The following is a 10596-nucleotide window of genomic DNA, read 5'->3' as shown; positions in this document are numbered from 1 at the left end:
GCGTGAGTTTTAAGCCACCGGGTCCAGGACGCGAACCATGATCGACTACGTGGGAGTCCAGCGACATAGCCATTACGCTAACTGCTGGTTCCCTCCTGGCTTTAAGTTTTAAGCAAAGTTTCTTAGCATTTCTTTGATTTAAGTTAAAACTAGTTTTCTTAATAGTACCAAGTGAACTTGCTATTGAAAGTAGTTAGATTATTTAAGCAATTGCGTGATCAATACAATGTGTGGGGAGGAAGGAATGGAAGACAACTGTAGACACCAGAGATAGTGTGAGAAGAGGTTGGGAAAGGACAGAGGGTCAGAAATAGGGGTAAAAATAAAATACTAGAAACTAGAAATGGAAAATTTTTGGTAATAACTTGCTTGCATGATTAGGCTACTATGCAGTATATTCTGGATGGGAAATCACATTTTGTATGCTGTGATGATGATTAGAGAATAAATGTAAATTAAATTAAAAAAAAAAGAAAAGTTTCAGAAAAAAAACTTAAAATTATTTTTCTTGAAATTAAAAATAAATGCATTAACAATACCTATTTGATGACTGCAGTAAGATATATAGCCCCAGCTAGGTGCTACTTTATAGGTTGTTCATTCTACTCACTGAGGCTTATGTTTAAAGTTGGACTTGTATTCATGGAAATGTATATATCAGCTGTGCTTGCTATGAAAATATTTAGATTAATTAAGATCTTTAGTGACTCAATTAAATGTGGGGGAATAAAGTATAGAAAGCAAACATAGATACCAGAGACAGTGTGGGAGGAGAGTGGGAGATGGCAGAGGGTAAGAGATAGGGAATCAAGGATGGGGAAAAAAATAGGCAGAACATACAGGAAACAAGAAATGGAAAATTATTTGCTGAGAACGTGAATGTTGATGTGCTTGATTGAGCCAATATACAGTGTACTCTGGATGGATAATCTCATTTTGTATGCTGTAATGATGTACAATGAATGAATGTAAATAAATTTTTTTAAAAAGTCGTAGTCAGGGTTAAAGAATAAAGCACTATCCGTATAGGCAGAACATACAGGAAACAAGAAATGGAAAATTATTTGCTGAGAACGTGAATGTTGATGTGCTTGATTGAGCCAATATACAGTGTACTCTGGATGGATAATCTCATTTTGTATGCTGTAATGATGTACAATGAATGAATGTAAATAAATTTTTTTAAAAAGTCGTAGTCAGGGTTAAAGAATAAAGCACTATCCGTATCCCCCAAGATCTGACTTAATAACTGGTGAGATTTTGCCATGTGTGTCTCCATTGTTATTTTTTAATCGCAGCTTTTAAAATTGTTTTTAGATTTTTGCCCCAGGGCATTTGCACTCACAAGAGAGAGAGAGAGAGAGACAGAAAGAAGGAAAGGGAGAAATCACCCCCCAAGGGGGATAGCCACACAGCAATCCTTTCTCCATTCTCCAGGTTTTGAACATGCACACACAGGCACCTAGTGTGATCTTCAAGCCACCAAGTCCAGGACTTAAACCACAGTCGGCCATGTGAGATTCAGGCACCTTAAACTCCATGCAACTTGCTGACCTTATCGCAACTTTTATTGAGCCAGTTTGTCCCTCTTTGGTCTTTGTTTTTTAATTAGAGCCATCTGGGCATCTTCTGAGAAATTCTGCAGAATGTTCTGTGAGAATCAGCCCGCTCAAGGACAAAGAACTGGGAAATTCCTGTCCCTCCTTGGTCAAGGATTGCTTCTGGGAGCATAAGGACCTGACACTTCTTGTCTTGCCTTCCTAGTGGTCAATAGTGCTCCTGCAGCCACCTCCTCAGGCAGAGGAATGCAGGTACTTGAGGTAGGTAGCCAGTCATGGCAGGGGCTGCCTGTGGAATATGCCAGTGCGGTCAGGTCTATGCTGAAGGCATGTGGGTTGGGCACTCATACCATCTACTTCAGACACTGCTCATCTGGGAAAGTGAACTGTCTTTGGAGAGCACATTTCAATAGAGTGGGGAGGGGAGAAAAAATGGAAAAGAAGAACAGACAGTGTGACTCAAAGAACTGTAACAATCATCAGTCAATAATATTGATTGATCATAATCAATATTTCACATTACATTCTGCATTATTAATGAATCACACAGCAAATTAACAACAGATTTCAGATTTTTTTATATGGCTGGGTTTTCTGTATGATGCTTTGACATGTTAAAAAAAGATTTCTCAATAATTTAAATTTTTCTCACTTTAATATTTTTAACGGGAAAGGTAAAAAACAATGCGTGTTACAATACAAGCTGTATTTGACAATAAGATAATAAGATGACATGGGGCAGGGAGGAAAGAATGGAAGAAAGAGCACTGACTATCAGATTACTCTGAGTTTCAATTCAGATGGTGTGACCTTAGGCAAGGTGATGATCCATTCTCTGAGCTGGGAGTCCTTATCTGGAGTATATAACTGTTGCTCTGTTCATCAGGTCATCTTGGTTCTGGTTCCCCCAGAAACAGACCCTAGGAGAAGCTGTTGGGATCAGGAGTTTGGAAACTTTAAAGCTTCAGGTACAAAAGGTCTTCCAAAAGTTCATGAAAAATGTATATTGTGAAAAATAATATGCACAGATTTCACATTTTTTCTGCACCAGAATAAACTCATAGTTTTTTTGTTGTCGTTATTGCCAAAGGGTGCATATGCACACCACAGAGAAAGAGAGAACACCCCTGATGGGGAGTGATCATACTGCAATCTCTTTTCCCTCATTTCTCTTTCCTGTCAGGATTTTGGGCATATACACATATGTGCCCAGTGTGATATTTAAGCGCTGAGGTTAGGATTTGAGCCGCAGTTGGCCATGTGTGATCTGGATCTCTACATACAGAGTTTAGTGAACTGTTTGGAGGCCCCTTGTATATTGTGCCTCTGGAAATACCATTCCGCACATGGCTATTTCCCTTCAAGTTATCTCTAGTGGAACTGCTATTTTTAGGTTTGTGATTTTTCTTGTTAATAACAAGCTAATGTTAGAATGACACATTTATTGTTGCTATGGGTTGGTACCTTGTCTTAAAGGATGTGTCTTGGAGGAGGTGAAACATCTTTTCCATGTTAATCATATACAAACAAAATAGTCTGTGGGAGAAATAATTATTCTGGTAGAGTGAGGAATGAAGGGAAGAAAGAAGTGGTGGGAAAATCTGTAGTCCCACACAGAGCAAAATGTAATGTGAAATTCCAACCTATGTCTTTACCTCTCCCTCACCTTACTTTTCTTGTCATCTCTCTCTCTCTGGTAAAAGTAACTTCTAAATTGAAAAGAATGTCTGGGGCCAGCAGGTGGTATAGAGATTGAGGTGCTGGATCCCAGTTGGCCAGCTTTGCAGTTTTGGCTCTGCACTCAGCTGCTTGAGAATCACGCTGAGTGTATGCACATGCATGCCCCAAATCCCATGAGGGGTGTAGAGAGAAGGGATTGCAGTGTAGCCATCCCCTTCCATTTCTGCAAGGTTGTTTCTTTCTTTCTTTCTCTCTCTGTTTTTGTCTCTCTCCAGCAAGGACACATACCCTATAGCAAATAACTAAACTAAACTAAACTAAACTAAACTAAACTAAACTAACTTCCTTCTTGAAGGGTTTTTTTGTTGGCAAATATTATTTTTATGAACTCATTACAAATGTACACCTTATCCAAGGCACACAAATTAGTTCTTTGAGCTTAAGGAGACTTTTCTCTCTAACCTACTGAAGGCAGAGACTCTTAGACTTGTTTTTTTGCCTTTAGTTTATCCCGTCTATGAGTGAGAAAGACAAAGAATGGAGAGAGACAGCAACCCAGCAGGGTCTTGACACCATGAGGGCCCCATGCCCAGCTTCAGCTAGTCCTGGATCACACTCATGTGCATGCCCAGGGTGCTCAGGCAGGTCTCCAGACATGAACCCAGAACCTTCCCATGTGGGGCAGCCTTGCATAGCATCATGTTTTATTCCCTCTGTATCTAGCCTCATGGAACCATCTTGGCTCAGTGTGCACCACTGACACTTTTGTGGCTTTGGAATTGTGGACTCCTCCAAACTTCTCATTTTCCTGCAGAGGATACTAGGGAAGCTGGAGAGGTGAAGTGATCAAGGCCGAAGTGTTATTCCTGCATGTCTTGAGCTAGAGCCATTCACTGCCTTCTAGCCTAGAGCACATATCTCAGTAATGCAATTGTTAGAGAATTCTGGGCAATAAAACAAGGTCCTTTCAAGCCTTGGTTTGAACTGAGGCCCAAAGGCTGTGAATTAACAAAAGGAGCCAGTTGGCTTCAATCTTAAACACTAAGGAGTGGATGTTCTGAGCTGGGACTTGTAAAGGAGTGGGGCTGCATAGTATAACATTCAAGATTGAAGGAAAAGGGTAGTGGTGAAATTTTTTTGAAGTTTTCTGATTTTTGTTACATTTCCCATGAGAAGGTGAAGACAGAGCTCTCCCTCCAACTTCAACCAAAGGAGAGGGGCTATAAAGGAGCCACAGATCACAGAGGCCAAGGATGGTGTTTCTCAGGGATCAGATAAAACAGGAAAGCAACCAGCCTAGAGCCACCCAGGAGGAGCTCTTGATGTATTAGTTTCCTATTGCTGCAACAAAATGAGTGACTTAAAACAACAGGTGTTATTCCCTCATAGTTTTGGAGACCAGAAGTCTGAAATCAAGGTGTTGGCAGGGCCAAACTCCCTCCAGAGGCTCTAGGAGAGAATCCATCCCTTGCCTCTTCCAGCTTCTGGTGGCTGCTGGTGTACATTGGCTGCAGATGCCTCACTTCTGTCTCCTCCTGTGGGGCCCATTACTTTCTTCTCTTCCATCTTTGTCAAATCCGTCTCTTGCTCTCACTTATAAGGACACTCGTGATTACAGTTAAGTCCTGCCTGGATAATCTAGGATAATTTCCTAGCTCAAGATCCTTAATCATTTCTGCAAAGTTCTGTTTGACATATGAAGTGATATTCACAGGTTCCTAAGATATGGATTTTTTTTTTTCTTTTAGAGAGAGATTTTTGCCATAGGGCACATACACTCACCAGAGACAAAAAGACAGAACGTCAGGAATCACCACCACCACTACCTCTTCCAGGGGAATGACCATGCCATAGTCCTTTCTCCTCCATTCTCTTCTCAGGATTTTGGGCACACATGAACATGGGCCTAGCATGAGGTTCAAGCCACCAGGTCCAAGACTCGAACCATGGTCAACCATGTGAGAGTACAACACTGTAACCACTATACCATCTGCTGGCCCCCAAAATGTGGATTTCTCTTGGAGGCCGTTACTCAGCCTCCAACAGGTAGGGAATCCCATCCAACAGAGAGTGTTTGGGTGGACTGATGGATGACCAGAGTCTCAAGGTTCAGAAGACCTCACTCATAAAGCAGATGTCTTTAAAATCAACTGCAGCTGATTTCAACTACAGCTATGGAGGGCCCTCCTCTTAAAGTTCAGATTCTTGATAATTGTGTAGTACACTGGTCTTTTCTGCCTCAGATACTTCCCCAAAACTTCTGTGAAGCAATCTAGAAGGGATGAGGGTGTGGTTAATGTAGCCTGAGGGATGACAATGACTTTCTCTTTGACCTAACTTTAATCAGGCTCCTCTAATCTTTCTGCTCCACTAGGTCCAAACTGGCCTTCCCACTCTGTCATAGAATCTTGTTTGAGCAAGAATCCTGCTAAACCCTAGCCAAAAAATAAAAAAATAATCACCCACCCTTGGTATCTAACCACGATCAGCATCTGACAAATTTCTTATTCTGATAGCCTAATGGGTAAGGGAGCTGGATCCCACATAGCCAACTGTGCTTTAAATCCCAGCCTGGCTGCTTGAAAAATATGTTGGGCACATGAATGCGCATGCTTAAAATCCTCCCAACAGATTGGAGAAATGGAAGAGAAAGGATTCCAGCATGACTATGCCCTCTTTGGGGATGCTTTCTCCCTCACCATCCCCACCACCCCTACCTCCATGAGCACATGCACCCTCTGACAGTTAATATTTTTTTCATTCCCCATGACGGAGTTCAGAAAATACCATCTCAAAATATACCTTGATGTACTGATTACTTTTGCCTGAGGGCACTTGGGGAATAGCAAGGGTAGGCCAAAGATTTCTCTGAGCTTTTCTTCTCTGCCTAAGGAATGTCCTCTGAAGGTAACTCAGTTTTTATGAATTCGTTCCTGAGAGTCTTATCAACCAGGGTAGATTAACTTGGATCCTAGAAGAGACTAGAAGTTGACATCATGGTCTTTAGAAAATCATCTTCTTGTACTTGTTCCAAGACATCTTTTGTAATCTGAGATATCTTTATCCACATAACAAAATGACCTTGATTCACCACATAATTCCCCTCTCACCCTTGCGTACTTGTGTTGCCATCTCCCTCCCCAGAAGCCCTACACCCTTATTCTTTTCTGTAGCCCGGGACACTATATAATTTGACCTACTTTGAGTCTCATATTTTGTGGGACTCCCAAGTGTCTGTCCATAATTACAGTTTTTCTCTTATTGATGTTTATGTCAATTTAATTTTATACCCTGCCAAAGAATCCAAAAAGGCATACGGAAACCATTTATTTGCTCCCCTGCTCCCCTGTTTGTCTTACCACTCTAGCCTGCCTTCAGTAAGAATTCCAAGTGTTTATTAAAAATCCCCCCTTCTGATGTTTCCTCTGTAATTTTCCATCCACTGACTTTCACCCTGCTCCTTAGTTGTAAACCACCACTTGACTTTATTGAAGTCAGAGCTGAGCCCAGTGTATCCCATTGCAAGACCCCATTTGCGTTGATGCTTATATCTATCACAATGAAAGTCTTCTTTACTGTCTTTAATAAGTGTCATGAATAGTTTTTTCTTTCTTTTTTTCTTTTTCTTTTTTTGGAGAGGTTTTTGCCATAGGGTGCATACGCTTGCCAGAAAGACAGAGACAGAGAGACAGAAAGTGAGAAATCAGCCCCCCAGGAGGGATGGCCACACCGCAATCCCTTCTCCTCTGTTCTCCTCTCAGGATCTTGGGCACTCATGCACATGCACCCGGTGTGAGTTTAAGCCACCGGGTCCAGGATTCGAACCACGGTTGACTACATGGGAGTGCAGCAACATAGCCATTACGCTAACTGCTGGTCCCATGAATAGTTTTTTTTAAATAGGGTAATCTTCAAATAATGACAAAGAGACCTGGTGGGTAAATGTCCCAGCCTCCCATCTTTGGACAGTTTTGGAAGGTATTCTGTAAATTATCAGATCATGGTAGAGTAGAATCCCCATTGCCTATAGCAATGGCCCTAGTAATGCACCCTTTCTTAAGACTTTTTATGCTTCCCACTCTCTTACTTCAGAGTCATGGGATCACCTCCCAAATGAGCTACCAATACCCAAATTCTTGTTGCAGTCTCTGCTTTTGGGAGACCCTGAAACAAAGGCACAAAGTTTCCAGCAGAAAGTGCACAGGAAAACCACAGAAGTGGTCCATGAGAGTCAACACAGGCTCAATGGACACCTTTGAAGGGTGACTCTGTCAGTTCAGTGTGTGAAACTGAACAATACGGAGACCCTAATGACTCAAAGAAAACAAATGGAATCAGGGAGCCATTCAGGGAAGGAATTCGTGCATGTCTCCACCCTGAATGAAGTGTTAAGTGTTGGCCCACTTCACTCTGGTTCTAGATTTCCCAAACAAGACATCTGGAGAAATTCAAGACACGCACAAGGTTAAGACGCTATTGGACTCCTGTTCATGGACATCCTAGCCTCCCTTTATCTTTCTTGGCACTCACGGAACTCACTCGCCCCCTCACAGCTTTTGCTACTTCAGAGGTTTCACTTCAAAGAATGTTAATTATCTTTTAGTGACATACAGCTTTTTGCATATAAAACACCTTACTCTCCCTTTTACTTTGGAAACCCTATTTTGGTTTCCTAGCTGAGTCTGTTTTCCCTGGTTTTCAGTCCTTGTAAGAGCCCAAATAAAGCTTTTTATTCCAATACAGATTCAGCTTTTGAAATTCATTGACAAGCACAATCCGTCCTATTCCTTATACCATCTCCTCCCTTTAACCATGGAGAAGTTCAAGGCAGGTAGGGTTGGAGGAGGAGAAGAAATTGACCACTTCCACAGGCCTATCTCCCCTCACTCAGGGTTCCAACTGGATGCAGGCTGGAGCAGTCTAATTATTGCCTTTAGCTCTTTCAACTCACTGTTCCCATGTGCCAAACATTCCTTCTAGAGGCAGCAACTGTTTGTCCACTACCATCATAGTATGGTTCTGCTTATAAATATCCTTTGCGGATGGTTGTACTATTCTGAAGAAGTCATAAGCTCATCCTATGGAATATCTATGAAACAAGAAGAATCCTGCCTTACCAAGTGTCTGGGAAGATGAGGTGAGCTGATGATAGAAAGATGCCTGGCACAGGGTAGACCCTAATGAAGGGGTCATCTCTCTTCTGTCCCACACACTGCAAGTGAAGGAAATAAAAATATTTCTCCCTGATATGTTAGAGATTGGTGAGCTGCAGACAGTTAAAAATGCAGGGGAGCTTTCTGCTTTTCCTGTTTGCCTGAAAGCAGGACATAACTTTTAGAGGTGTCTCCCTGCTTCCCTCTCTACTAGAACAGAAGTTAATTATTACAACTTTTTAAAAAAATAATTATTAAATCATTTTAAATTTGCTATAGGGCACATGTACTCGAGAGAGAAAAAGTAAGAAAGCAAGCTGTCAGGTCCAGGACTCAAAACACAGTCGGCCATGTGGAAGTCTAGTGCCCTAACCAACATGTAACCTTCTGGCCCACTACAGACAGCTTTTTTCAGCTCAGAGAAGGCACCAGCAGGCACCTGAGGAATCTGAGAGAGAATTTTCTTCTCATATATTTACCTTCCCACAGTTTTCCCACCTCTAAAGCCAGGAACTGCTCTCTTATTTGTTTTGCCATTTCTCTTGAGTTCTTTGTTGAAACAGTATTTAAACAAGGCTCCTACACTTGTGAGTTGAGAGAATTACTTTTCTCCATTTTGTGGGGCTCAAAATGTTTAAATAAACTTGCTTGTTTTTCTTTTGTTAGTCTGACCTTTGTCCCAGCCATGAACTTATGAAGATGAGAAAAGAAATTACATTTTCTCTTCTCCATAAGCTTGCTGAAGACAGGGACCACATAGGGCTTATTTATTTATTTTAAGAGAAATTTTTTGCTATAGGGCTTGTGTGCCCACTGGAGAGATAGAGAGACAGAAAGTGAGAAACCCTACCTCCACTTACCCCCGAGGGAGGATGGCCATGCTACAATTCCCTTCTCCTCTATTCTCCCCTCAGGATTTTGGGCACACATGCACACACACCCAGAGTGAGTTTTAAGCTGCTGGGTTTGGAACTCGAATTGCAGTTGACTATGTGGGAGTCCATCAATATAATCATTACACCATTTGCTGGTTGCATGGGTTTATTTTTATTTCCCAGGCTCAGCAGAATCCTTGGGACATCATAAGTGCTCTAGTGTTGTCTGATTAACTGAAGAGTGGGGAGGGTCCATAAAGTAGCTCTCTCTCAGTCACCACCGCAGGTTCTGCTGAGGCCCTGTGCAGAGGATTAATGCCTCCCTTAAAGAACCTGTCTACCAATGAATGTTGAGAGTTTGAATAAATAACTGCACCCCTGCTCCCCTGCTCCCCTATCCCTTGGGTAGAATAGCTTTGACCTACATGTTCTACATGGATCCAGAATTCTCCAGTGGGAATTAGAACTGAGCTCTGGTGACTCATAGTGATATCTTTGATAACTTACTCTGTATCAGCTTCCTTTCTTCCTGTATTTCCTAAGATCCCTACCAAATAATAATTGCCCTCAAATCCCTATCTCGTAGTCAGCTTCTGGAGGAACCTAAAGACAATCACATCATTTAGATCTGAAATGTAGTGAGGCTTTCAGAAGAGAGGCCCATTCCTCCCCATAGCATCCTTCCCTCAGCATCCTTCTCTCTTTCTGTGTGGTTTCAGATCTTTGTGAAGTGTGAATTGCTTGGTCTAGCTCAGATTCAGTTCGGGACTGTACTTACCACGTCACAGCTCCCTTTGTGCTGGCTTGGGCAGCCGTCTGATGATTTGCTGTGGCTAGGCTGCAGGGGCCCCACAGCTACTGTAGGAACATAGGCCTCTCTGGTCTCTTGATATGAAACAACCTTGGATTGCTCAGAAGACATAGCTCTGGTCTGATCTATGTGCTAGTATGAAGAGAGCGATTTATTGTTACCTTTCTCACTTGTTTTATTAGAAGTGAATCTCTTTGAAGAGTACACTTGCTGTGTACTCTTTAAAGTACACAGTAAGTCCCCTTTGCTAAATGATGTAGGGAACAGTATAAGGTGGAGGACCCTGGAAGAATTTAGAGGATTTTTCAGGTAAAGCTCACTGAGGTTGCTGAAAATAGAACAAAGCCAAAATACTTGGGGCTGGCAGGTGGTGTGCTGGATAAAGGCACTGGACTCCCACATGGCCGACCACGGTTCAAATCCCAGTCCTAGTGACTTGCTTTCTCGTTTTCCCTTTCTCTCTGTCTCTGTCTGGTCAAATTAAAAAAAAAAAAATGAATGGAATTGAATAAATAAAG

At 42.0% G+C, this 10596-nt stretch overlaps 1 long non-coding RNA gene across 1 annotated transcript in view; it reads left to right on the top strand.

Annotated features, from left to right (window-relative positions):
- LOC106734379 (uncharacterized) overlaps window positions 1-1668 on the top strand; it is a 17503-nt gene extending 15835 nt beyond the window's left edge. The window contains exon 3 of the long non-coding RNA XR_001370022.1: window positions 1613-1668. This is a non-coding gene — a long non-coding RNA (uncharacterized LOC106734379). The remainder of the gene's footprint in view (window positions 1-1612) is intronic.
- The last annotated feature ends 8928 nt before the right edge of the window (window positions 1669-10596 follow it).

The sequence above is a fragment of the Tupaia chinensis genome, unplaced genomic scaffold (assembly GCF_000334495.1).
Source record: "Tupaia chinensis unplaced genomic scaffold, TupChi_1.0 Scaffold000101_1, whole genome shotgun sequence".
In the NCBI taxonomy this organism is placed as follows: Eukaryota; Metazoa; Chordata; class Mammalia; order Scandentia; family Tupaiidae; genus Tupaia; species Tupaia belangeri.
This window is presented reverse-complemented; position numbering and strand designations above follow the sequence as displayed.